At 38.9% G+C, this 25,709-nt stretch overlaps 1 protein-coding gene across 21 annotated transcripts in view; it reads right to left on the bottom strand.

Annotated features, from left to right (window-relative positions):
* Positions 1-25,709, bottom strand: part of DGKB (diacylglycerol kinase beta) — a 909,303-nt gene that overhangs the window by 771,708 nt on the left and 111,886 nt on the right. For 15 of the 21 annotated variants that reach the window (XM_079932527.1, XM_079932534.1, XM_079932533.1 and 12 more), the window contains one exon: positions 1,186-1,344. The gene's annotated coding sequence lies outside the window, so the exon portion shown is untranslated. Of the gene's footprint in view, positions 1-740; positions 1,041-1,185; positions 1,345-4,798; positions 4,894-12,005; positions 12,095-25,709 lie in introns of those variants that run through there. The other 6 variants (XM_079932544.1, XM_079932550.1, XM_079932538.1 and 3 more) reach the window with 5 other exon arrangements.

Raw genomic sequence — 25,709 nt, 5'->3', positions numbered from 1 at the left:
GCATAGGATTGTAGTGTGGAAGCTAGGCTCTGGGGACTCTTGTTGGCAGCTTCCCTCTTTCACCGGGCACATTTAAGAAGACTTGAGCTGGGCTACTCTATTCTGCATCCATTGGCCTATGAACCCTTGTCATTTCCAACAGCAGGAATGCAAGCCACTTCACCCCCTCAGGTCTCTCTGCAATGGTGGACTGTTCTACCCTTTCTCCTACCCACAGAAGACTCCAGGCAATAAACAGGCCTAAGTCTTCATGTACGTGAATGCTTCCCCTCTGCCCAGATTCAATTAAGCAATGTCTCACGTTCAACTACAAGGGAAGTTGCAAGATGAGGCTGAGGTTTTATGCCTCTTAAAGCATTCAACCATGGTGTGCTGTAGTCTGCTTTTCTTAGAGACACTGCCAGTCTCTGTACGCTTTTCTTAGGTCACCTTACCTTGGGAGGGAAAGAGTCTCCATGTCCCAGTATTCTCTTCTGAGCTCCCAGCTCAACAACCCAGATGAATTCCCTGCCTCCATAAACTCTTCTAGACCTTATTTAGGCTGAATGAGATGTGAGCGTGAAGGTCAACAGAACCGTGTTAAGCGAATATGAAGAAGCCTATGGCACGGCACCTTCTATCTTATCAAAGCAACAAGGAAGGGTCAGAGGGGAGGCAAGGCCATTTAAGACAAGGCATCTGATTTGAGGATGACACACCAAAAATAAGCCACATGGACTACGATCACTGCCCTCACTTACCTCCAGAAAAGAGGACTGGGTGCTGCGCATCTGCTTGATGGCCTCCTCTAAAGAATTATCGTCACGTTATGTACACTACCAAATGTAAAACCGACAGCTAGTGGGAAGCAGCCACATAGCAAGGGAGATCAGCTCGGTGCTTTGTGACCACCTAGAGGGGTGGGATAGGGAGGGTGGGAGGGAGACGCAAGAGGGAGGAGATATGGGGATATATGTATATGTATAGCTGGTTCACTTTGTTATAAAGCAGAAACTAACACACCATTGTAAAGAAATTATACTCCAATAAAGATGTTAAAAAAAAAGAATTATTGTCACAGAATTTTCAGCTATTTCACCCCACTAATACTGATACTCAATCATTCTAAGCCTACAGCACTAGACTTTGGAATGATCTCATACCCCAGTAAGCACTGTCATTGCTGCACAATCTTGTTAGAATTACCTTGTTGACAGTGTTAGGTCCGTTTTGCAGAGAAGGAAGCAGAGCACTTCTGGGTTGACGAGTGCTATCGGAGGTCTAATTCGTGAAGGGCTGCTGGTCCTCTGGAGCAGGTGGTCTCTGCTACGGAAGAAGTGTATTTGATGCTGAGTTTGTGAAAACCTACAACGAATAAATATTTTCCCATCAAAAAACCCCAGCAAAACAAAACCACACACTTACTGTGCCATCTTTTTTTAAGTACTGTAAGAATTACTTCTAACTACCTGACACTCTAAAACAGGGGAGCAATTTCTGCCTACAATGATACACCCTGGAGCACCATCTGAGAGCACAGAAATAGAACACTTAACTTCCTGTTACCGAGGTGCTGTGATATTGGACAAGTCACCTAACCTTTACCTGAGTTCCCCAGCTGGGCTGCTGTATTAATGTCCTAGGAGCGCTATAAGAAACTACCACAAATTCGGTGGCTTAAAACCATGCAAAGTTATTCTCTTATAGCTTTGGATGCCAGAAGTCTCAAATCAGTTTCCCTGGGCTAAAGTCATGGTGTTGACAGGGCTTGTTCCTTCTAGAGGCTCTAGGGGAGTATTCATTTGTTTGCCTTTTCTAGCTTCTAGAGGTCAGCTGCATTCATTGGCCTCACATCACTGCAACCTCTTGTTTCTGAAGTAATATCTGCCTCCTCTCTGATCTCCTGCTTCCGTCTTTTAAGACCCCTTAAAAGACGGACTACAGCCCACCTGGATGATCCAACTTAGTCTCCTTATCTCAAGATCCTTAGCTAAATCACATGTATAAGGTTTCTTTTTGTTACCAGGTATCATTTACAAGTTCTGAGGATTAGGATGTGGATATTTAGGAGGCCAACATTCAGCCTACGACAGTTGCTTTAAGGATTAAATTAGATAATATACATAAAGTACCCACCGTGATGTCTGGCACATATTAACACTCAGCTCAATGTAGGAGCTCAATTAATGTTTATCAAGTGAATTAAGGGGATGTATAAATCTCATGTGTTCACTTTCTTCCTTCTACCTCCTCATCGTATTTAGTAGGTTGTATGATTTTGGTTAAGACACCCGATCACTAAAGAGTCCCTGCTGCCTCATCTGTAGACTTAGATATATTTATAACAATCCCTCTAGAAATATAATGATGGATAAGACTGACTTGGCGTCTGCCTTCCTTAAGTTTAGAAGTTCACATTCTCTTCAAGGGAGCAGACAATAAAATCATTTTATATACAATATTATGATATATATTTATAGATATATGATATTAATTAGTGCCATTAAAGAACTCAGGCAGGGAAGGAGAGATAGAATACTGGGGGAGGGCAGGATCATGGACAGTCCACGCTCTCCATGTATACAGCACTGTCAAATGTCACCTCCATAAAGGACTTGATTGACCACATGATCTAAAACAGGGTCACTGCTCCCCTACCTAGCTTTCTCTCTCTTTTTGCCTGAATTAAATTTTATGGCACTAATTACTCTCTCAAATTATATGTATTTTATTTATTATTTTATTGTCTGCTCCCTCTAGAACAATATGAGCTTCGGGACAATGGGGGTTAATTCTGTCTTGTTCATCATTATACTCCTAGAAGAGACTGATAAGAGTAGGAGCTCAATTAATGTTTATCAAGTGAATTAAGGGGATGTATAAATCTCATTAAATACTAACACTAATTCTACTTAATTAGTTTGAGAAACAGTGGTAGATACACAGTTGTTTCATATCTAACTGGTAAGATAAACAGATACATTTTTGAACATGTGTATCATCTACCCAAAGATTGTAGTAAAAATGGTGAATTTCTGTGACTGTTTATCAGAAACTTCTATTTTTTTCTTTATAACATCTATGCCAAAGGATAAATGATAATCTGTATATAACATTTATTTTAAAGACCACATATATATAACTTATCTTTTTACCACTTAACTTGAAAAAAGTTGTTGAAAATGTTTCTCTCATAATCATTTTCTGAAAATTGAGTAACTAGAGGATGTATGCAGGAGAGAGATTATTTTCTCATACACAGGGAAGAAGTATACAGTACTACAAACATGCATGCAGATCTCTAATAATTATGAAAATAGGAAAATATTTCAATTCCAGTTGGACTTCATAATTTAATCTGTGGTATTTTTATGTTCAATGAATATAGATAAATTCATAAAAACACATGTTTCTTAAAATGAAAGCAATGACAGCCTTTAAATAACAACAGTATTCTAACTATGAGGCACTTTCAATTATACAGGTTAGAATGAACAATTTAACTTGGTGACATGTTTACAAACCCAGCAACTCTAAATTTATTGTTTTTAAGATGTTTGTCATTTAAACTAATGTCCTTGTTAACGAATTATTGATTGAAAATAAGAACACGTGGTATTTACCTGTTATTTCAATTAGTCACCATGTATATATATTATATATATATATAATATATATATATATACAATTTTGTTTAAATGAGCACACTGCCCAATATAGGATTCTAGATTTAGAGATATCTTTAAGTAAAAATACTCAAAATTGTTGTTGCCTGTTTTAAAAAAATCTCATTCAAGAATCCAATTTCTTTTTAAAATTGAGGTTGGTAAAAGTTATCTAAATAAAATTGAAATATATATTGGTTATCTGATCTACAAAAATTAAGAGCAGAGTTCACATACTATTTAAATACATATTGCTGTCCCAGACATTTCCACTAGTTCCAACTGTCTACACTGTAAGTCAATTTAGTTGTTTTGAGAGTTGGTAAATATGAGCACCCTACGTTGTTTACAAGCTACGTTTTTCCATGATAAGGTCAAATGATATATTTTCACCGAAAATACTAAAGGCTTCAGGATGGGTACCGCTCATTAAGGATGGCCTTTCTAGCATCACTGGTTCCTTTAGGGTTGATGTGTCAGAAGGTGATGAGCAGGTGGACTCTGCTTGTGCAGGGAGAGGACCTGCCAGGTTGGAAGCAGCAGTGGGTGGAGGCCTCACCCAACTTCTCACTCTGCCATGGCCAACTAAATATGACCACAAATGCGTTGGCCCTCTTCCCATTAAGAATTGGGGTCTTGCAACCCTGCCCCTTAATATGGGCTGGCCGACGACAACTGACCAATAGAGTTTGGCACAGTGAAACTATTCCAGTTCTGGGCTTAGCTTTTAAGAATGTGGGCAGCTTCCACCATGGTCTCTGGGAGCCCCAAACGTCCACATAAGTAGTCCAACTACCTTGCTAGAGATATCATATGGTGAGGCCCTAACATTGCCTGACAAAAGAAAGGAAGAGAAGCCCAGCTGAGCCCAGCCCCCAGCAATCCCCACCAAGATGTAAGGCATATAAGTGAAACAGTCTCAGACTCCCCAGTTCAGCTCAGCCAACAGCTGAATACCACCCAGTGATCCAAATCATTTCCACAGGGAGCAGAAGAACTGTCCAGATGAGCCCTACCTGAATTCCTGACCCCCAAAGCAGAAGATATATTAAAGTAGTTGTTTTTCTCACCCACTAACCTGTAGGGCAGTTTATTAGGACAATAGGTAACCATAACATCTCCTAAGTAAGTCATCCTGACTTTAGCATAATTACCTTATATGTTTGAAAATCATCTTTGTCAAGCCATGTCACCAGATTTAACTCCAGAACGGGACGCACTGTCTGTTTGCAGTGGCCACAGTGATGAACTGTGGAAATGAATACAGTAAATCTAAACAGTAAATCTAAACTATGTAATGTTATAATGAGCATGCAAAGTCACTCATGTTCTGCTTTACAAGGTCTAGGAGAAACTGAGAAGGGCAGATGTGTCAGTGTATATGTCCTTCAAAATCAGGGGCTCTAAAGCAGATCAACTGGACTTTCCTCTTTAGAAAAGAGCTAACACTGACCGTTCAGTCAGTTAGATTCAAGACCTTAGAACCATTTTCAACTACTGTATTGCTCAAGTAAAATTAATATCAGAACTCTGTAATATCTACCATTTAAAAAATCTATTGTAAAATCTTTGCCTAATCCCCATTTATGGGTTTGATATCTTCACTACCTTTTTCATAGTTCCCCAAATTCATTCCACTAATACTTTCATGATATCGTTCTCTACCTTAAAACCTTTCAATAATTCCTAATTATATATGATATTAAAAATCAACTTCTTATCCTTGTTTTCATGTCCTTCCACAGTTCTATAGTATTTTCTCCTGTCTACTCCAAAATTTACTTTTTTGTAAACTGCTGGTCAGAGACTTCCCTGGTGGTCCAGGGGTTAAGAATCTGCCTTCCAATATAGGGGACGTGGGTTCAATCCCTGGTCAGGGAACTAAGATCCCACATGCCGCAGGGCAACTTAAGCCTGCACACTGCAGCTACTGAGCCTGCGTGCTCTGGAGCCCATGCGCCACAACTAGAGAGGCCATGTGCTGCAACTCCTGAGCCTGTGAGCTCTGGAGCCCATGCACTGCAACGAAGAGTCTGCATGCCGCAACAAAAGATCCCGCATGCTCTAACAAAGATCCCGCGGGCCACAACTAAGACCCAAAGCAGCCAAATACACAAATAAATAATAAAAATAAATAAATAAACTGCTGGTCAGTAATATTTAACTGTGGTAAATAAGATCCAATCCTGAAGAGGTAAAAGTTACATTCTTATATCTGCCCAGGTTGAAGGTAGCATGATAGAGTTGAAGAGGTAAAACGGGCTCATGTCCATTGGCTGCTTTCAGATCACTGCCATGGGTTTTAAGTCAATTGAGAAACTGCTTGATGGGCCCTCTAAAGGGTATTAGCTCATATATCACAATGACAGACTTATGGACCAAGGAAAACTACAGGAAACATTTCCCCGTGGTTAAAATATCTCTACTAAGAGCCTTCAACCAATCAGTAAATACCTCCTGCTTCTCTCAACCTACCAGTCTCAACTGATACTCTGTTTTGTACAGCTCAACTTTTTTTTTTTTCTTCGCTTTACTATTATAGAGATCATTTATTATTTGGGAAACTCTTCAACTGATAGACATTCATATGCTTAACATCTTTAACATTTAATTTTTAATTTCAAAATGTTTAGGACTCAAATGAAAGGGGAAACAAACAGTCTAAAATCCTTTGTACACTCCTAGGAAATAAAAAATATGTAGGAAAAAATCAAAAACCTATTTTCAATATTTTTATATCAATTATATGTCTATAGCTTTAAAATGTTTTCCTCTTGGCTGTTTCCTTGCTGTCATATTGTAGAGTAGTGGTTTTTAAACTTTGGAGTGCATTGGGATGATCTGATATACATATTTAAAATGCTGGTTCTAGAGCCCATTCCCAAAGATTCTGATTAAGTAAGTCTGGCATGGAACCCAGGAAAAGATGTTTTCTTAGGTTGGCTTCAGGCTACTTTTTTTTTTTTAACATCTTTATTGGAGTATAATTGCTTTACAATGGTGTGTTAGTTTCTGCTGTATAACAAAGTGAATCAGCTATACATATACATACATCCCCATATCTCCTCTCTCTTGCGTCTCCCTCCCACCCTCCCTATCCCACCCCTCTAGGTGGTCACAAAGCACCACGCTGATCTCCCTGTGCTATGCAGCTGCTTCCCACTAGCTATCGATTTTACAATTAGTAGTGTATATATGTCCATGCCACTCTCTCACTTCGTCCCAGCTTACCCTTCCCCCTCCCCGTGTCCTCCAGTCCATTCTCTACGTCTGCATCTTTATTCCTGTCCTGCCCCTAGGTTCTTCAGAACCTTTTTTTTTTTTTTAGATTCCATAGATGTGTTAGCATACGGTATTTGTTTTTCTGACTTACTTCACTCTGTATGACAGACTCTACGTCCATCCACCTTGCTGCAAATAGCTCAATTTTGTTTCTTTTTATGGCTGAGTAATACTCCATTGTATATAAGTGCCACATCTTCATTATCCATTTATCTGTTGATGGACACTTAGGTTGCTTCCATGTCCTGGCTATTGTAAATAGTGCTGCAAGCAATGAACACTGTGTATACAGCTCATTTTAAAACCACTCAAACCAACCCCCAATACCCCATAAAAGCTTGTCATTATTTCCTCAGATTGAGAAACTCCCAAGGTTTGCCTGTGGAGTGTCCTCCCTTGCTACACCAAGCTAAATAAACTTGGCATTCTATTCCTACAGATGTATCCTTGGTAGCCTTTGGCCAATGGGCTTCAAAACTACCACTAATGAAACATGCAATCTTGGCCTATTTACTTAATAGTCATGAACCTTATTTCTCTTTCCTTGTATAATACTGATAATATTTATCCTGTAGTATGTAGTGAGGTTTAGGGACAATATGGAAAAAGTATCTAGTGTGATATATACTAGATAGTAAACATTAGTAGATAGTGGGTAATCATTTTATTGGTATATTTAAGTTGTTTTTAAAAATACAAATTGTACCTAATAGAATTGGCAGTGCTCCTGATATAACTCCTGGTTTATTTCTTTTAAATTCAATTTTCGTAGTAGCCCATGTCTGGGAATATAAATCTGAATGAACTGTCAGACAGGGACATCTTGAATAGGGACAACTAATGCTAATTTGGAGGACTGAATAGAATGTTCATAGTCTATTGGCTTTTGAAAACTAGAACTAAAACTGGACTCAATGACCTTTCAAAATTTTCTGTCCTTATTAAATCATGCATCTAGAAAAGAAAAAGTCAGCATCCTGTATTCTTGATGTGATCAGAATTTGATCAAGATTGTGAAAGATGAATAAAAGGGAAGCAGTATGTTTTGAGACAAACGAGCAAAGTAATTTAATAAAATGACGGTAAGGTAATGAGAAAATGCAGAGATTTTCCAATTTCCTGTTAGAGTGTATGCAGTTTCAAATTATAATTAATTAGGGAGGAGGCCAGTGCCAAGGTCAATGCCCTAGGAGGCAGACTCTGAGACTGACACTTGCTTGCATGTGGTGTATTGAGCAGCGCTCTTCAGAACAACCAAAAGAGAGGTAAGCAAGCAGGACTGGTCAGAGGAAATAGACAGACTGTGAAAGGGTGACCACAGAGGACTGACCTGGTTCCCTGGGGGGCTCTGGAGTTGGCGTTCCCCTTAAGAGATTTCCCAAATTGAGGCAAGGGTGCTCAGCTTTTGTTCCCTTTTACTCCTCCACCTGTTGTGGAGACAAAGCTCCCTTTGGCAGAAGGCAATTCTTGGGGAGGGTTGTGAGCCAGGAACACCCTCAGCTGTGGAGGGAACTAGTGCATTGTTTCTAAAGGGGGGTCTATTGAGTGGACCTTAACATCCACTACAGTAAATTTACAAATTTATCTACTCCTGTGTTTTAGGACATATTATCTGTCTTCAAATGTCTTCTATTTGCCCTTTGAGGAAATAAAGTAAATATTAATTTAAGACTTATTGAGGAAAGAAGTTTGAATGAGTCTATATTATCAAATGCAATAATAAGACATTCTTAAAATAACTACCCCTTCTCCTTTCTGCATGTAGATTGTTGTGCTGCGGTTTGACAACTATTTTCACCTCGCTCTCCTGTCTGTATTTATTCTTTGAAATATTAAACTAGATTTACGCGTGGTGAGGATGAACATCTTCAGAACTGGGTTGCTCATGCCTTTGTTCTTTAATCACATTTTTGGTGGGTTCCTATTTATTATTTTGTCAATGGCATAACAGTTGAGTTCTAATTTTGCCTTTCTTCTTACTCAAGATTGGTAGAAGGCTGCATGAGACAAGCAATGTGCCAAGTGCAGCCACTGAGCATTCAACTGCTAGTGCATGGAAGAAAGGAACAGCTTCAGAGGTGTCTGTGTGAGACACACATCACATATCAATTTATGAGCTGAAACTTTCCCCAAATACATTTATTTGGTTTCTACATGAGACTGTTACCATTTGATTAATTTATTTACCTGGTGATATAATGTAAAACAACCATGTAGGATATTTGTATTGGTTTTGTTTTTCCTTCATTCAGTTTCTGAACGTCCCCTCAGTGGTGATCTATGCTAGTCTGTTTCCTGCTGCATATTCCTATTTCCTGATCCATAAAGGCTATGTCTAGTACTTCATCAAGCAAACATGAACATTTAATAAATTATTTTCACGTGTGAATCACATGACTAGGTACCAACTTCTTTTATAATAAGAAACACTATTTAATAATGTGCTCCATCCATTTGATTTTTTTTTTCTTCTTTCAGGCACCAGTGTCTGTGATATCTCCTCGAAGTCTTGTACCATTTATGAGGAATGTTAAATTGGTAAAGATAAAATGCTTCCCTGCAAATATTTAAAATATATATTCTGAAATAAAACACTTTCCCTAGTAAGACAGTAGAACTACGACATTCTTGGAGACAAAGAGAGTAAAATATGACGCTAATGTTCAGCTGAAAATGATGGCTTGTCCTGCTTGAGATGACTGATATGGTCTTAGCATGTAACCTGTGCTTCATTCCACCCCGGGCACTGCCATTCTTTTGTTCTGCCCATTGGAGTCTTCACATTTACTGTGGAAAGCTCAAAGACCATTTTAACTTATCTGCAGGGATAGTGCCGTTCATTTTCCATTCTCTATTGAGACGCTAAAATCTCTCAATGAGTACCTTATTTTATGATCTCATTGAGCCTAATACATCCTGATGAGTAATCAATCGTGCCTGTGGAACATCTATGTCACTTCCAGTAAACCTCTGAAGGGTAATATCACCCTAGAAATGAGAAAAATGTGTCCACAAGCCATGTGTACTATTTGAAATGCATAAAACTCTCATTTTAAAACAAATTATCCTTGTTCATCCTCTTTTAGATAAACAGAGGATGTGTCTTTTCTGTCACGCTCTGTTTTGAGTGTGCTGTTCTGATTTGCCCATTCCAAGTTAAAGAAAATGGAAATAAATTGATATGTCTTGGAAAGTTCTCTGACCCGATATACTTGATGAACAAAATACTGTGATGATTAAAATTTTCAAGTTTATTAAAACCTATTCATTTTTATTCTCTTTAATGTGTATGTATTACGTTATAGGTCTACAACAAATTTGGTTGCTACTTTTAAAACTAAGAATCAGTGTTTTAGACATTAGCATGACAGAATGCCCTTTTAGAGTTTAGAATAATAGGATATATCATTTCACTAGAACCTTAAGAAAACTTCAAGAGGTACCCATTTTATAAATGAGGCCTCAGCTCAGACAAGTTAATAAGTAAACTGCTTGAGTCCACAGTACACGACAGGTCCAGAGCTTAAACTTTTGATTCTCAATCCAATTTCTTTACTCTTAACCATGGTACCTTTATTTATTGAAATGCACAAGGTCCATTGGCCTAGTTGAAAGATCCATTGTCTATGAAAAACTAACTAAAAATTTCAGCTTACCTAGCAGTGGTAGGTAAGAGTACTCAGAGTTAAGCGTACTGAAAGTTAAAGAAGGAAGAATGACAAATAGTAGTCAATACATGGATTTAAACATATGAGGCAGCAACATCTGTTTAAGAATTATAATTCTAAACACCTAGAGACAATAACATACCCTAGGTTCTCCTAAGTTTGTTCATTTGACACGTAGAAGGTGAACATGAACTAGACTATAGCAAAGTTCCAGAGGCCTAGGGACTTTGTTTGCAGTTCTATCCCTACTACATAAAACAGTACCTGGCACATAGTATAATATATTGAGTGAATGAAAGAATTAATAGCTTTTAAACAGCCAACCTATGGAATAATTTATTAAAAAAAATAGTTCCTTGGCAAATATGAGATTAGATCCTTGGGCAGGAGGAAAAAATAAAAATTCTACTATTTTGAAATTACTCATTGAAGGCGGACTTTGATCATAAAATACAACCTTTGTGCTCAGAAAGGGTAAATCCTTGATTGATGTCTAATAAATAAATATCATAGAGCTAAGTTAATGAAGAATGCAAACTGGGGAATCTATCAATGAATTTGGAGTGATTTTTTTTAAACTCTTAAACACTGAGGAAAAAACTAATGCCTCTGGTTTTAATTAACATTTCTTCTTGATGGTTTACAATTAAGCTAAAAAGACCAACAGGAAAGTCTTTCTTGGGGGGAAGCAAAAACTGCAATTTATTCAAACAATTATCTTATTGGTAAACACTTATTTCTGAGGCTCAATATTCTGACCTTTAGAAATGTCTACAATTTACGGACTGGTAATGCTTTAAAATAATTCTGTTTTTATTTCTGAAATAAAATACTTCCCAAACTCATTTTGACAGAAAGTCATTTGACAATCTTCTGTGTGACATTTTTACAATTAGTCTCAATTACATATGAAGAGTGAGCTGTTTGCCTCATCAGGTAATAGGCACAAAGATTAATAGAATGTTGTTGAACTGAAATGGACCTCAGATAACCTGGTAAAGCCATTTTACTTTTGCAAATGAAACGGAATGAGATCCAGAAAGCTGACGTGACTTGCCCAAGGTAACAGAGTGAGATACTATCAGAGCCAGGATTGAAATGCAGAACCCCAGCCCATTTAGCAGCAGGGGACTCAATCGGTACAGAAGCATGGTCCTTAAAAAACTATGGAATAGTTTTTCTCTCGATTTAACCCATTTTGACAATTTACAGGTAGCACTGTGCCACTAAGTGCTGTCTAATGATAAGAAAGCAATGAAACCCCGTTTTCTCAAAGAAAAGAGTACCCCATACTCTGCAGTTATCTCTGGCTCCTCTTTCTTTCAAGTACTATATTCATCCTGTCACTGCCTCCTTTGAGGCTACTTATATATGTCTATCCAGAATCCATTCTCTTTCAAGATTCACCGACCTTGATCCAAACTGCAGCCGTCATTCATCTGTTTATTGCAGCAGTCCTCCTCTGTCTGGTCTCCCTGCTTCTTATCCTACCTTCCTGTGTCTGTTCTCTAAAACAAGGTAAGTCAAGAGGTTTGTATAAGGCTGAAAATCTTTCTATGATTCCTCATCTGTCTCTGAATCTAAACCAAAGTCCCTACTGTAACCTCCAGGTTCCATGTTAATATTCCCTGAAAATTCAAGTCAAAGAGATAGAGACGTGTGTGTGTGTGTGTGTGTGTGTGTGTGTGTTTATTGGGAGTGGACGGCTCTCCTCCAAATTCATATTTTCCACTTCCAAAATCCCACCGTTCTCAGGGAGTTGCCAAACCCTATGGCCTCAACAGAACTGCTGGGACATACAACCAAATTCACTATCTACACAAGAAACACTATGTAGTATTTTTTTCCCAGTGTTTATCAAGTTGTAGCCTGAATATAGCTCAAGGGAAGTTTCAGATCCTTGGTGGCTAGAAGCAGGTATTTGAGCCAGTGAACTGATGTGGGTCTGTTCTGAACTAATAGTTGTTTACCTCTCAACCCAAAGTCTGCCACGAGGGCAGCAGGTTTTTCTATGAGATTAAACCATTTAACATCCCATTCAAGGATGGTCTCTAAAATTAAGGGCAAAAGCAACCTACGAAATGGGAGAAAGTATTTGCAAATCAAATACCAGATAAGGCGTTAATAGTCAAAATATAAAAAGAACTCACACAACTCAATAGCAAAAAAAAGAAACAAAAAATGATTAAAAACTGGGCAGAGGAACTGAACAGACATTTTCCAAAGAAGAGATACAAATGGCCAACAGGTATATGAAAAGGTACTCAATATCACTAATCATCAGAAAAATGCAAATTAAAAACACAGTGAGATATTGCTTTACACCTGTTAGAATCACTATCATCTAAAAGACAAGAAATAATTGTTGGCAAGGATGTGGAAAAAAGGAACCCTTGTGCACTGTAGGTGGAAATGTAAGTTAGTGCAGTCACTATGGAAAACACTACAGAGGTATCTCAAAAATTAAAAATAGGACTACCATATGATCCAGCAATCCCACTTCTGGGTATATATCCTAAGGAAATGAAAACAGAATCTTGAAGAGATATCTGTACTCCTATGTTCATTGCAGCATTATTTACAATAGCCAAGATATGAAAACAACCTAAGTGCTAAGTGTCTGTCAATGGATGAATGAATAAAGAATATGTGAGATTTTATATATATAGTGCAATATTATTCAGCCATGAGAAAAGATATGCTGACATTTGTGACAATATGGGTGGAACTTGAGGGCATTAAGTGAAATAAGTCACACACAGAAAGACAAATACTGTACGATATCACTTATATATGGAATCTGAAACAGATGAACTCATAGAGACTAGAATGGTACCAGAGGCTGGGGGTGGAGGGAAAGGGGAGATGTTGGTTAAAGAGTGCAAACATCCAGTTACAAGATGAATCGGTTCTAGGGATCTAAAAGGTACAACTCGGTGGTTATAGTTAACAATACTGTACTATATACTTGAAAGTTGCTAAGAGAGTAGACCTTAAATATTCTCACCATAAAAAAGAAATAGTAATTAGGTGATATGATGCAGGTGTTAGCTAACACTATGGTGGCGATCATTTTGCGATATATCAGTGTAATAGTACTATGTCAAGTATATCTCAATAAAGTTGGGAAAACATAAATGGGCAGCCTTTTATTTTTTCCCATAAAACAGCCTCTGAAGGGAAAAATCAGTTGAAAAAAGAGACCTTATTAGGGCCGTATCACCCTTTTGAGCCAAGACTCAGCACGCTTATGGGGAGGCCATGCAGGTATGAGGAATGTTCTACAAAGTCTCTTACTTTTCTCCCCTCATTTCTACATCTCTGTAATGTGTTATATCTGTGACTAATGTGGAAAAACTACAGTTAAGCCTTAGGTAGAAAATGCAAATGACAAAGAGAGGTGCAAATCAGGGTGTGGTTGCTGTAAGGATCTCGTTCCCACAATATTTCATAATCAACGGTGCCTTTGGTGTAAGCATTTTTGTTTCTAGTTGGGTTCTATCTTAGAGTGTCAATACCCCTCAGAAAGGCACCGTGCAACTAAAATGTTATCTGAATGAGTTTATCCAGCCCTTTCTTCTCCATCAAGAGGGAAGAAAGTAACCAAAATATGGGGGCAGGTGTAGGCAGGTACAGGGTGGGTGGGATGAGAACCTAAAGGAAAGTGGGTAGTCTAGAAGGCGGGTAACTATTATTCAATCCATTGTACACATCTGGATACTAAGGCTGAGAAGCTAGCCTGCCAGGCTACTAAGTGGTGAAGGCTAGGTATGCACCTACCTATAGCTGACTCCAAAAATCCATACAATTATTTGCTAGACCAAAGTCAAGTTGACCTGAGGGTTAATTATGTTTAATGTTATCAAGCTGCCTACCTTTCCTTTGCTCTTTCTCTCCTAAAGGAATAATGGACAAATACAATGTTATAAACAAATCACAGCAGATAATTTTGAAAATGAACGGCAGTATCACTTGGTAGTTCAGAGCATTAAGTAATCTTGGGCTAGTTGTCTCTGTTCCTCATTTTTCATCTGACAAAAATGAGATAAAAATACTTACATCCCAGGGTGGTTGTGAATCAAATGAGGGCTTAGAATACTGCCTGGCACACAGAAAGCATTCAGGGAAGGCTTTGCTATTATTGGAGTTATTGGCTTCACTTCGATTCTACATCTTACTTTTTCCCCAACTGATCAGAATGTCTTTATTATTTTTATTTTTACTTATTTATTTATTTTTAACATCTTTATTGGAGTATAATTGCTTTACAACGGTGTGTTAGTTTCTGCTTTATAACAAAGTGAATCAGTTATACATATACATATGTTCCCATATCTCTTCCCTCTTGCGTCTCCCTCCCTCCCACCCTCCCTATCCCACCCCTCAAGGTGGTCACAGAGCACCAAGCTGATCTCCCTGTGCTATGCGTCTGCTTCCCACTAGGTATTTTACGTTTGGTAGTGTATATATGTCCATGCCACTCTCTCACTTTGTCACAGCTTACCCTTCCCCCTCCCCATATCCTCAAGTCCATTCTCTAGTAGGTCTGTGTCTTTATTCCCATCTTACCCCTAGGTTCTTCATGACCTTTTTTTTTTTTAGATTCCATATATATGTGTTAGCATATGGTATATGTTTTCCTCTTTCTGACTTACTTCACTCTGTATGACAGACTCTAGGTCCATCCACCTCACTACAAATAACTCAATTTCGTTTCTTTTTATGGCTGAGTAATATTCCATTGTATATATGTGCCACATCTTCTTTATCCATTCATCTGTTGATAGACACTTAGGTTGCTTCTGTGTCCTGGCTATTGTAAATAGAGCTGCAGTAAACATTTTGGTACATGACTCTTTTTGAATTATGGTTTTCTCAGGGTATATGCCCAGTAGTGGGATTGCTGGGAGAATGTCTTTATTTTTAAGGGAATTTTACTTTAATTTTGGGGTTAGTTTTGTATTTTTAAAAGTATTACATATTTGTTTAATAAAAGGCAAAACTGTTTAAGTCAGAAAATTAAAGTGCTTACGTTTTTCCTCAATACCACTTCTCACTCAGATGTTACTATTGTTTATATGCATATATAAATATATACACAATTTTTTTTAGTCATTTCCATTTCTTTTCCTGAGTTGTGACTTTGCTCTTCGCAATTTCTGGCTATCAGTGACCATGAAAATGAACTCGAAACACTGCCCATCTTACAACAAACTAGCTCTAACGACAGATTTAAATGTGCAAAAGGTGCACCTGGAGCATATAGTGAAGCACCTGGGTGCACTTCTCTCCATCTGCAAACTCCCATGTTAGGATGAAAAGAAAGGTGTTTTTCATGCCCGGCGAGGATCCCAAAAAGGAATAAAATATTCCTAAACTGGCACTCCTGAAAGAGTGTGAACCAACAGCAAAAAATCTCAGCTGCAAAGCCTAGGTCCTCGCTCTCCCCGCCCATTTTGCCCTTCCTCCACCCCAGACACGTGCTAATCCAGGTGCAACCTGTTTAAAATCAACTCCAAGGGCAGAGGCAGCAAGTGAGAGGGGCAGGGGACTGGGGTTGTTGGAATGGAGGGGGTGGGAAAGGAGGAGGCTGCCTGGGTTGCCTTGGCAATACAAAGAAGAAAGTCAAGATGGAGGGATTTATATGGTGATGATAATTGCATTTGCTAATTGCATCTATTGTGCTGACCTGCCTGCTTCCCCAGTTCTTCATTCTGAGTCATTAAGCCGTTCCCAGAACTTCCCTAAGCAGTGTTATCGCCTTCCCATCTACTTTTGTCGCCTCTCCCAGTCCCCAGGCTCAGTTACCAGACTGCTACCTTTGCCAAGGCACTGGGGAAGGCTCTGGTGACTATGCAAGGTTTTAGAGATCCTGTAGGAAAATATCTCCCTGCTGGAGTTTGCTGGAATATTGCTTGGTGCTCAACCACAGCATGGATTTACAACTAAAAAAAGCAGCTGAAAAACTAGAGAAAGTAAATCTGAAAGAAACTGCCCACAGGGAAATGCAGGCTGCAAATAATTCGCAGGGGTGGTGGTGGTGGTGGGGAAGTGGTGGAGGGTGGAGGGAATATTGAGCAGTTCACTCTGGAATCCAGTGTACCTTCAGTTGGAAAGGTGCCTGGACAGGGCTTGGAGATTTGTTCCCTCACTCCCCCTGGTGGGGCTTTCATTTAATGACAGCAAGAATCTGAGAGGCTAAGCACATCTGAATACAACAGTACCTACTGTGAATAATTATTTCTTATACTCCCTCATCACTGAACTGAAGTATTAGCTTCCATCACTTCGCAGGTGGTAAAAGTCAACAAAGACATTACAAAGCATGCAGCTGCAACTGCTGTGTGGACAAATTCAAAAGTCACACAATATATTTAAATATCTCAAAAGTAATACGTGTGAGATCCATGCTGAAGTAAGTTGCTCACAGTAATGCTTTTCATTTCTAGACATATTCACTTTTCCCTCTGATCTTTATTTACAAGCAAAGCCTAAGAACTGGCCACCTCTTCAGTCTATTTTTGTTTCCCTTAATTATTTTTATCTCCTTTGATTTAAACATTTGCTCTCCCAGGTTGTTCCATCTCTACTAATTTTCTAAGAATAAGATTTCTATTTTGTTCCAACTCCTGCATTTTAACAACAGACCTCTTCTGAATTCTCACCTGGTGTTTCTGTATTTCTCAGGCACTGACGCATTTCACTGCTCAGAAATCAAATTGGCTCCCGCAAGGCTGTAAAAGGCAGGTCAGGCCGTCTCTAGGCTGCTCAGTGTCTATCATCCTGTTTTGCATTTGGTCATAAAGCATGGCAGATTTATCTGAGTGGAAAATTTTTTCTATGGAAAAGTTTAGTCACTGTACATATTGGAAAAACATTGCCTGCCAAAGAGCAGATTCCACACCATTCCTAGTCTTTGGTCTCACATCAGTGTTTTTCACTTTTATAAGCCTATGAAATTCCTTGCAATCATCAGTGATGGTATGGGGAAAGGGAGAAAGGAGGCGGCTTTGGCTGGGATCCCTGATCATTTTGATGGATTTGCTATAAATATATCTGAAACCTAGGCCCATTACAGGCTCTGTGATCCTGAAACTGCGTTCATTACTTTGTCTTTGTATGCTGTCACAGTATTTATCAATACGGGGTGGTTCATCACGCTGGAATTGGGAAGGTGAGCAGAATGTGCCACCTCAAAATATGCCTCCCTTGGCTTAAGGGCTATTTTAGGCTGATGATTTTTAAGAAACGGCAGACAGAAGAAAACCTCTGAAAAACGAGTAGAAATGACTCTTTTGTAAGAGAAATTTACATTTATAAGGGAAAATTTCTAAATCTCTAGCAACTCTTATCAGTGGAGAAGGCAAGAACTTAAAACCTGCTTAACCACCATTCCCTTCATAGCCTTGCTAGCTGGGTGTCTCCTGGTCACTTCCCATAACCTGCCTCCCTGCCCCCAACATCTTTCCTTTGTCTTTAGCTGGAGGAAGCATTTAAGGTGCTGACTTCCGTCATTCTGAAGAGTTACTCAGCTTTCCTGGTTATCTCCCATGTATACAGGAGGTATATATGTTATTAAACTTCTTTGTTTTTCTCCTGTTAAATCTGTCTTTTATTACTGTGGGGCGGGAGGGGGTGCAGGGAGGGGTGGGTGGTAGTTCCAGCCAAGAACTGAGACGGGTAGAGGGAAAATTATTTTTCCTACCCTTCAATTGCAAAGCATTTTCCATTAGATTTCAACACAGGTCTGAATCTGCCTGGCTGCCATGGTTGTTTTCTTACTGACACAAAACGTGGAGGGGGTGGTGGTGGTATGAGGATCCTCAATGGTATTCCAATGGTGCCCTAAAGGAACAAATGGAATTCAACTTGCTGAGAGCTTGGGGGACAGTGGCAGAGTCCCTTCACACGGGTCCTCTAGTGGCAAATATTAATAGAGGAGAGGGTCAGAGAGGAGGAAAGGAAACAGCAGACTTTATGGTGGCTGACAGGAATGGTTCATGAGCCCACATGCAAATCCCTTAAGATCTCCCAAAAGTAATGGAGGAGGACTTTTTTAGGAAATGAAGGTCCTGTATTAGTAATTGAGGATGACATGTTAATTAATTTCTATTAATGGTAATTAATCTGTACTCTGGGAGAACAGAAATGGCAGAAAAGTGAGTTCTGTATTTTCAACTGTAAATTGACAAATGTTTGTGAATGAATATGTATTCAGTTTTGACTCTGCTCTAGGAAGTCTGTAATGTTCCAGTAAACAAGACAGACTTGGTCCTTATAGATGGTAAACAAATTGTAACAAGAAATTAGGGTAATTATAATTGGGATAAGGGATACAAATAAAAAGTACATGAAAGTATATATTTGGGGAAAACCAATGCAAGCCTCAGGTGATGGGATGTGAGGCAGGCAAGGGAATCTTCACTGTAAGCAACATTCAGTTGGGATTTGAAGGAAGAACAGAATAAAAGTCGGCTAGCTGAAAGGAGTCTGAGTTGAAGGATCATTTTGAGCAGAAGAAACAATAGCTGTGATGATGCCAAGTGAGGGAATTATGTGGCTGGTCCACAGAGAGTGAGGAAAGTTGGTGCTGACTGCAGTGATTAATGTCGGCAGGTCCAGGTTAACACAGGGCATGTTAAGAATTAGAGGTTTTTTGTAAAGTAGTGATGTCTTCATGATGAATATGTATAAGTGCTCAAACCATTTATTCCCTCAAATATTTATTCTCAAATACCATATGCCAGGCTAGATCCTATGGCTGGATCCACACTAGACCCTATCATGGAAAAATGAATCACTGTTTACTATGTACTCACATTATTTTTAAAATGTGAGAATAAAATGTTGTAAAAAAAACATACGAACTAACACAACACTGTAAATCAACTATACTTTGAAATAAACTTTTAAAAATTAAAAAAATTCTTTTTAATATATGGTACACCTAAAACTAATACAACGTTATATATCAATTTATATTTCAATTTTTTGAAAGAAGACAGAATAGTTTATGATTTGAGAATTTCCAGGAATTCTGAGCAAACAAGACAGATGAGATTTCTCCTTTAACAGAGTTTACATTCAAGGGGGGGAAGTTATAACAGGTAAAAAATTCATAAAAATCAAATTAACAGTAGTTTATTAATGGAGGAAATAAATCATGATGTGATAGAGAAAAACTGAGTAGAAGGGGCTACTTTAGATAAGATGGTCAGGAAACTCCTCTTTGAGGAGACACTTGGGCTGAGACATGATATGAGAGGAAGCCAACTATTCAAAGCTCCAGGAGAAAAGCAACCACTATGATCCTGAGATGGACAAGAGCTTGTCCTCTTCGATGACACAGGGAAGACTAACGTGGCTCAGAAATAGTGAGCGAGAGAGTGGTATTATAAAAAGCAGGCCGTGGAAAAGATTACGGCTTTTATTCCGATGGGAATGGGAAGTCATTGAAAGATTCCAGTGGAAGAATAATGCTCTTGTTTTTGTTGCAGTCGTCTAATATTTCTCCAGCGCTGATAGAGTATGGATGAAAAGGGAAAAGAATGGAAGCAGAGAGACCAACCTAAAGGCTATTGCATTGGTCCAGGAAAGTGAAATGGAGCAAATATTAAGAGTGGTGGTGAAGATGGGGAGAAGTAGACGTGTTCTAGCTAAATTTTGGAGATTAGAAATGGTATAACTTGTTGATAAACTGGGTTATGGGGAGGAGTAGAAAGATGATGAAGGTAGATTCCTAAACTGATCATGGTGCCATTTCCAGAGATAAGAAAACTTAGGGGGAAATAGTAAGAGCTCTGATTTGGACATGTTAAGCATGATGAATTTTAGATATTTGATGAAGATGTCGTAGGAGAGGCTGGACATTAATCTAAAGCTCAAGAGGAAGAAAACAGTCAAGAGTCAAGTCAACTTTATAGACTGGGGTCCATGGGCAAAATTTGCTCTAAAGATATATTTTATTGATTTATATAGAATTTCATTTTGTTTTAAAATAGTCATCAACATTTAAAAATTGGGAGAATTCACAAAAAATGGGATCTGGTAATAATAGCTCTGCATTCTCACAAGATTCTAGGGACCTGGAGCTGAGTAATGCCTGTGCCTCTCCTGAAGGGCTTTTGCCCTTCCATCTGCCACACTCTCCACCACTCCCCACTGTCTCTTCTACAATTAGTCTGAGTGTCAATTGTCACTGAGAATTTTTTTCTAGTAGAAAAATATTTCCATTTACTCATGTCTGAACCAAACAGGGAGAAAATAGGTAATCCTGAAGACCCTGTTTTATTTGTATCCAGCCTGCATGATTCTTCTTATTCATCTGTTTCCTGTGAGACACTTACAGGTAGTGAAATCAGATTTCACAGCATAGAAGAGAACGGGAATGTAGACACAGGGCAAAAGAGGGCCCCGTCACAGGGTTCAAGGTCTTGCCACTTTCCAATGATGTGAATCTTCCTTCAGATCCTATCAGGAAGGGAGGTAGCAGAAGATGAGAAGAGAAAGCAAAAGAAAACGGACATCAAGAAGGCAAGGCAAAGAATAGCAGAGGAAGACTGGTATTGAAATTTCCCCAGAATGAATGGAAAGGATGAAGTAACACACAGACACACACACACACACAGACACACACACACACACACACACACACACACACACACACACAGCAAATGGTCCCTCAATGCCTACTTGAGATTACTGAAGGAGGGCCACAGTAAGATTTTGTCATGGTTACTAAGCTCATTGTAGAGCTCATGCTATTATGGCTTTGAGCACTAAAAAGACAGTTTTAGAAAAATAAATGCTCTCCTTTCTGACATAATGAAGGAATTTGGTGTTCTGGATAGTCACCTACCCTAAGGAATAAAGTGGCCCTATCACCCAGGTTGATATACCATATACACCACAAATGTATTTCCACAAATTTATGAAAAGGATGACTAGTCTTATGCAGAGGATGTAGCTGCCTCCATAGTACCCACATCTTAAAATATTTCCATCACCAAGCTGTCTTAAGCATCAAACTTCTATTATTCCTTAGACTTAGACTAGCCTAGCCAAAATAAAGTACAGATATTCGACCTTGACATTCCACACACTTTCAACATCATACAACTATCAACTGTCATGGTAACAAAGGCACGTGCAAATGTGAAGGGACTGGATGTTGCCAGAAGATAAAATAGCAGGCAACAGCTGCCTCTGCGTATACTGTTTTGTGTGCATGCACATTTTGTGTATTATGTAAGAAGCTATAAGTGTTCTTTTATTAAATGCATATCAGAAAAAACAAATGTAAGCAGTAGAAGATAATGGGTCAGATCTGATTCAAAGCCCAGCTGGCCTGGCCACCACTCTATCAAGAGACAGCATCTGTTCCTTCTCCCCACTGCACCTGTGCAGTCCTGAAGATGGCTTTGACCAGGAGCATACAGTGGAGAGGATGCTGTGCCAGTTCTGGGTGCAGCCTTGAACTGGTGTTGACAGCTGCTCTCTTTTTTTTTTTTTTTTGGCGGTACGCGGGCCTCTCACTGTTGTGGCCTCTCCCGTTGCAGAGCACAGGCTCCGGACGCGCAGGCTCAGCGGCCATGGCTCACGGGCCCAGCCGCTCCGCGGCATGTGGGATCTTCCCGGACCGGGGCACGAACCCACGTCCCCTGCATCAGTAGGCGGACTCTCAACCACTGTGCCACCAGGGAAGCCCAGTTGCTCTCTCTTGGAAGCCAGCCACTACATAAAAAGAGTGACTACCCTGAGATCACCATGTTGTGAGATGTCAGAGCCACATGGAGAGGCCCTAACAGATGTAATGCCAGGTAGAGAGAGGGAAGCCAAGGGGCACCTAGACACCACACCTGTGAGTGAAGAAGCCACACTGGAAATGGATCCTCTGGTTCCAGTTGCTCCATCTGATACCAAGAGGGTCAGAGACACACTTCCCAGCTGAGACTTTCCAAATTCCTGATGCACAAAATTATGTGAAGTGCTACATATTTGATACCTCATACGCCCTTAATAAATTCTAATAACCATAGTAGAAAACAATTATTTGCATAGTTCATTACAGTTGAAAAAGAATATAAATTTAATCCTTAAAATTTCTCTATGAGGTAAAATTACCAGTTTCACTTTATCAGTGAGAGTTTAGAGAGTCAGAGAAGATAAATCATGGGCCTAAGATATCACATAGCTGTGACAGAAACAACACCTGGTCTTCTAATTCTAAGCCAGATGCCCATCCACAGCTGTCCTCTAGAAAAAAATAATTTTCTCTTTTAGGCATTGATTAGACTATGGGACTGTCTACACTAGGAGAAAAACAGCTAATCATCTCTCTTCCCTTTTGCACAGTATCTGATTTTACATTGTAGGGAAAGGATTTCTGAGTATCATCCCTATGATTAATCCATGAAGCCCCGAGCTAGCATTTATTTCCATGATAAACAGAAGGTGAATCAAGGACAATTTCTTCTTTTCAGTAAAGTACTTTGTGTTATAAGAAATCTGATTTAAACCAAGTCAACTTTCTAATTAGGACCAATCATGCCTAAATTATAGTAACAGAAAATGGATGTGTAAACATGTATACATTCACATACATATCTATATTCACTTAAGGTTTTCAATAACAAACTACGCTTTTTCACATTATGTATTTATTTAATTTCAGTCTGATTCTAAAGCCTCTTGAAAAGCTTGCTTAGCCATCATTGGAGATTTAAATAACATGGAGGTGGGCAAAGACAGTCCCCTACGAGGCTCTTCACCCCGAGACACTCAAGTGCATACTCAGCAGTGGCATCTCCTAGGATTTGCTTGACTTTCATCTCCTATTGATTTACAAGTCATGACTTGTGTGATGTCATCATTACTGAATAACAGCAGCCACTTCACAGCTTTCCTCTACTTTTCACACCCTTCCCCCCAGATGCTAGCTGACAGCAGTACCAAATCTGGTATAAACCATACCCTTCATCAGCGAACATACTCTTGTTCCTGGTGGGTGGGGCAGGGCACCGAGAAAGAATCACGCAGAAATATATATACATATTTATGTAATATATATGAAGCTTTCTAGTTCATGCATAAAAACTACTGGTCAAATTTCCCCCAAATTATATTTCAAGATAGGACAGATATCGTAAATGATCATGAGCGTTTTTTTTTTAAAACGCATCTTTATGTAGGTATTACTCCTTTCGAGTACCGAAAGGAAACTTCGTGTCTCCTTGGCATGAAGTATCATGCAGTTAGGGAACGGAGATGGAGGGAGGAGAGATTTAGCATTAGTGGATTCTCTAAAAATAATCTCAGTTTGAAAAGATTGCAACACTTTGTTCTAACGATACATGAATGATAGTTACTTGATCATTGTATTTAACCAAACAAAATCATACATTTTACAACCTCACTGTATTAAATAGGGCTAATACAACTCATATGTTGCCCTCTAAATTATTACATTTCACCCAATCCTTTCAAAAAATATATTACCTTTTTAACAAAATATTTTCCTTTTCTGGGAAAGCTTTTTTTATCCACGGCCTCCTCCCCCTTTCCAGCCCACACACATGCACATCCCAAATGGGAACTGAGATATTTTACCACACACTGGCTTTGCAATTGCTTTCCTAGCCTTTCTTTGGTGTCTTTTTCCATTCTTCCAGTTTCTAATATTCTTTAAATCTCAAAACCTCAGATTTGTTTGCTCAGTTGTGAGCTCATTCTCTAGAATTCCAACATAAGTATAGGTCCTTTTAAAAAAATAACCTATGTGGAAGTCATCCTTTTTGTTCTTATGTAATACACACACACACACACACACACACACACACACACACACACACACACACATACATACATATATATAAAACCAAACTAAGTTTCTCGTGCCCAAAGTACTCACGCTCACAATACTTGGTAGCAACACTACCCTTAAAGCAAATAAGGACAAGGATAGTTGAAATCATTATATTTATATTCCTATTCCTATTCTTGGCATAGTGGAATACTAAGAGACCAAAGCCACTAAACCCAACCTACTACTTATCTACAGAAAAACCAGCCAAATCCCAGTTATATAAATAAAGTGAACACCTATTGTATTTGGAGTTTAAACATAACAGAAGAGAAGTAATTCCAAGTCAAATAACTTGTGCCAGTTATTTTTCTAATATTTGTATGGTTATGAGATTGATATCTTGTGTGTACTTTTCTAGGATCTTGTTTGAAAGAGAAAGCAAGTAGGTCCTAGCTTAGACCATTTCTTGACATCTTGTCTCCTACTCAGCTGATGAGTATCTATCATCACTGAGACTGTATCAGTGGGCGTTAACCTTGGCTGGAAATGACAGTCACCTAAGGATCCTTTAACATTTACCAGTGACTGAGGACCAACCTAGACAAGTTAAGTCAGAAACTCTGGAGGTGAGATCCGACCTTCTGTATAGTGAAAAAAACTTCCCAGATAATTCAGGGCTAGATCTACTGAAGCATCCTCATTCCATTATTTTTTTTTTTAAAAAGAAAAAAAAGGGAAACAATTATTGCCAAGGTCACACACTTTGACATTCTAGGATTCAATATATAAAACTTGGTGATTTGTCCCACAGCTGCTATAGTGAATGGTCTATAGTCTTGTAAGGATTATAAACTTAAAACAAAACCATGGTGCAAAGATAATCCTTTGGAGCCTATTAAGCCATGAAACCCAAGTCTAGATTTCAGCTGGCAGTCTGTTTCAAGCAAGTATGGAGGTGTCAAAGGTTAGGCAGCCCTGAGGAACAGCTCTCACCTCACATATAGGTTCAACAGAGCAATCACAATGAACACAGCTCAAGAAGAAAATGAAGTCCTTCAATCAATAGACCCTACTTTCAGATAAGTCATCATCATAGTTGAGGATAATGACTGGGCCTGAATGGAGTTTGAAGGACAGACAGACTACAGATATACAAGTCCTGGACTGTGTAGAGAGCTGGGCAAAGGAACCAGGAAAAGAAAGACCGGGGTTCCATTAAAATGATTTCCCTACATTAACAATTTTTCTAAGCCTACTTTTATATTCCGGAAAGACAAATCATTCATCATTCTGCGTTAGGACTAAGGATCT

The sequence above is a fragment of the Stenella coeruleoalba genome, assembly GCF_951394435.1.
Source record: "Stenella coeruleoalba genome assembly, chromosome: 9".
NCBI classification, from domain to species: domain Eukaryota; kingdom Metazoa; phylum Chordata; class Mammalia; order Artiodactyla; family Delphinidae; genus Stenella; species Stenella coeruleoalba.
This window is presented reverse-complemented; position numbering and strand designations above follow the sequence as displayed.